Below are 3,993 nucleotides of genomic sequence, written 5' to 3' on the forward strand. Positions count from 1 at the left end.
AGTTCCAAAGACTGGTTTCTGTTAGCGCTGAATGAAGGCGCCTTAAAGTACAAGCATATATCATTAAGTTGCATCACGCGCCTGGACACGGTCCACAGTGAAAACCAGACTGCGTGGAGGCGGCTGGGTACACAATAAAAAACATTTAACCAATCACTTCCCACGACACCATTGAACAATACTGTCTTATGCGGGTTGGAAGACCCGAGGCTGTCATTCATCAACACAGAGGAAAGAAAAAAAAAACGACCGTTCTACAAAGTGTCTTTCAGGACTAACGGGAACTAGCCACCACCAGTTTGGCCGGAAATGAGTATCCACTCGCCTTCTAGAATGGGTCACTCTCACAGCTGCTTCCCTCCGGCCACGAGCTTGTCCGGTGATATTATTTCGCACGTGGTAAAATATTTGGTAGTTTATAGTCTCCATTCAGAAGAAAGTGGACTTGTGAATAGAAACCAGAACAAGTAATACGGATTTCTATAGGTATGGAAGAAGAAGAAAAAAGGCACTAACTGACCACTTGTGGAAACGCAGAGAACTTTACAACACTTCATAAGTAACATATAAAACTACAACAAATGTAATAATGATAGTAATGGTTATTCACTTAACAAGGAATCTTATTTGGTTTGTTTCGGATATTCATACAAAGATACTTAACGGCTACCTGCGTTAACCGTCTCCAATTTTGAGCCGATAGACTAAAGGGAAGTCTGTTATTCAACAGCACCCACCGCCAACTATTCGGCTTCTCTCATAGAATAATTGGATTTGATCGTCACACTTATAACTCAGCTTCTATGCTACAAGGAAATGAATAATCTGACAAGAATTATATGTAATCAGTTTGTTACTTTTCTTACAAACGCCAGTTGATATTTTTCTCCATCAAGAAGTTTACCATTAACATTGGAATGACAATATCAAATAGAGATATCAGTACTATTTCAATGACAAATGAACACTGTCGCAACATTGGACTTGGACTACAGAAATAAAGTTTTTTGTTGTTTTTTTTTTTTTTACTTAATTAATCTTTCATTATTAATACGTATTACTGGCCACCAGGAGTAGTGATAATGTAAAATCTTCAAATCTTTTCTATGTTTTTTTGTTGTTTTTTTATCGAAGTCTCTATACTTACTGAGGATAGACAACAAATATACTTAAGTTCTGCGAAGTTTTTGAAATATGACTAAAATTTGAAGGTTTCCTGCTGAAAGAGGGAGGAAGGGAGAGTTTGGTTTGGTTTTTGAATTTCGCGCAAAGCTACACGAGGGCTATCTGCGCTAGCCGTCCCTAATTTAGCAGTGTAAGACTAGAGGGAAGGCAGCTAGTCATCACCACCCACCGCCAACTCTTTACCAACGAATAGTGGGATTAACCGTCACATTATAACGACCCCACGGCTGAAAGGGCGAGCATGTTTGGTGTGACGGGGATTCGAACCCGCGACCCACAGATTGCGAATCGAGCGCACTTAACCACCTGGCCATGCCGGGCCAGGAAGGGAGAGAGGGAAAGAAGTAACGAAGCTATTTTAATTGAAGAAATGGCAGTAAAGCGAGAAAAGATAGAAGAAGTCAGAGTAAGACAACAGAAACCGTGATAGAGAGAGAGAGAGTTTCAACTGTCTCTTTCAGTTTCTAACGTTCGGTTATTAATTATTTTCTAGACCACAAATAATGGATACAGATTTTACTGTCAAGCCTGATTTAACATTTTTCTCACACTACTCGATATTACAACCTTCATTCAATCAATTCTTCACAATTTAAAGTAACAATGTCGTTATGACACATATTATAGTGGCGTATTCGTAACATTAGAGCGAATGCTGACTGGGTCTACGCTTGCGCTGTACTTTCTAACCAGTTTTACGACGTTAGACAGTCTTTTTTTTTTTAACCTCACCATCCCGAAAGTTAATCTTCTGTGTTAACTGGTTGGTTTATCTTAGGATTTACCAATAAGAACTTCTCAGCAAAGTAAAGAAGAATGTATAATAATATGTCAACCACACTATATCCGATATATCCTGCGCCGACAAGGCCTGTCGCCTATTACCAGAGCTGTTCAGGCCAGCTGGGATGTGACATATTGCGATTGTACCGTTACGATACGAGCTGGATTACTCTGGTAAATATATATATTTCATCATTTTTATTTATGTCATTACACACCAGAATTAAGATAATGATTTTTAGCACTATATTATTTACTTCTTTGACGTCATATATTATTAATTATTATTTTATTAATTAACCTGCTTATCATTCGGATAAACTGGCGAACCATCAAAATAACTTTCTTATACAGAGTTACCTTAAGCCTTTCCTTATAGTTTACGATGGAATAGTCAACCAGTTGCAGTTTGCGTGGTGTTATTGCTCTGTGTGTTTGTATATACAAGTAGATTTGTTGTATGTGTGTTTTTATTTCTCTGTGTTAATATATATATATACGTAGATTTATTGTATGTGTGATGTTATTGCTGTTTAGGTGTTTATATATACTTAGATTTATTGCATGTGTGGTGTTATTGCTGCTTGGGTGTTTATATATATATACGTATATTTATTGTATGTGTGATGTTATTGCTGTTTAGGTGTTTATATATATATGTAGATTTATTGTATGTGTGATGTTATTGCTGTTTAGGTGTTTATACATATACGTAGATTTATTGTATGTGTGATGTTATTGCTGTTTAGGTGTTTATATATATATACGTAGATTTATTGTATGTGTGATGTTATTGCTGTTTAGGTGTTTATATATACGTAGATTTATTGTATGTATGGTGTTATTTTACATCGTAAATGCCGACCAATCAGAAAGTACCACACCAGCATAAGTGCAAGCAGTCATACTATTCCCAGTAGTAGTAGTGTGGTGATACATGTAATATTTTTTTCTAAGGGCAGAAATGCCACATGAGAAACTTGTCGAAATCATGTTTCAGTAGAAACTAAGTGGAAACTCTGAAGAAGATACATGAAATTAGTACTGTTAATAATAGAAGCGTCAGAGACAGAAAATCTAACTTCTTCAAATGTGTCGTTTAGTGTATAGGGTGTATATTGGTGATACACAATAATCGATTAGAGATCTTGCCAGTGACCAGTTGTAAGTACAGGTGTAAAAGTTACCCCAGAGCAGTAAGTTACACATTAGCATGAAGTGACCTCGGCTATTTCAGGACACTCCTTAGAAGAGATAAACGAACCAAAAACTAAAAGAGGTGTTAGACGTGAAACAACGGGATGAGCAAAGCTAGAAGAGGATGTTCTTTACTTATTATCCAAATTCAAATTGTTTGACAACAATTAGCAATAACTTGTTCGATGGGAGAGAAGAGAACTGTATCACATTTAACTTACAACAATGTAATGAAGCATGCATCTCAGTCAGTGGTGTTGGAGATCTGCACAACATTGATGGCACCCTGACTGCCGATACGTACAATTCGATTAGTATCCATCATTTCATTACATTCCTTTTGGGAAGTGACTCATCTTCCATCAAGAGATTCAAGACAGCAACCCCAAGTAGGCAGCAAATGTAGTGAAACAATGCCTGAAAGAAGGAGACGGATGGAACACTAACAACCATGGGATTACCTACACAAAGCCCCAATATGAATAGTATTAAGACTATTTAAGCTTAGGTGGAAACAGAGCAGGTCAAATAACAACGAAACAACTTTGCTGAATTGTGGAAATAAAATGTTACCCAATCAACTATCTCATATCAAGTGAAGAGCTGTTTTGATACCCAATCGTCTATCTCGTACCGAGTTACTCCTCAACAAAAGAAAAACAAATCGCTTGAAGAGTCGTTGTTATTTTTTTAAATACTACCTACCGTATAAAAATCCATGAAGTTACTTACAGCTTGATACTGAACGTGATGTAACATTAATAACTGTACAGTGTCAGATGTTTATCACTATTCACCTGAATGTAATGTAACATTAATAACTGTACA

This window comes from Limulus polyphemus, unplaced genomic scaffold (assembly GCF_000517525.1).
Source record: "Limulus polyphemus unplaced genomic scaffold, Limulus_polyphemus-2.1.2 Scaffold2501, whole genome shotgun sequence".
Taxonomy (NCBI): domain Eukaryota; kingdom Metazoa; phylum Arthropoda; class Merostomata; order Xiphosura; family Limulidae; genus Limulus; species Limulus polyphemus.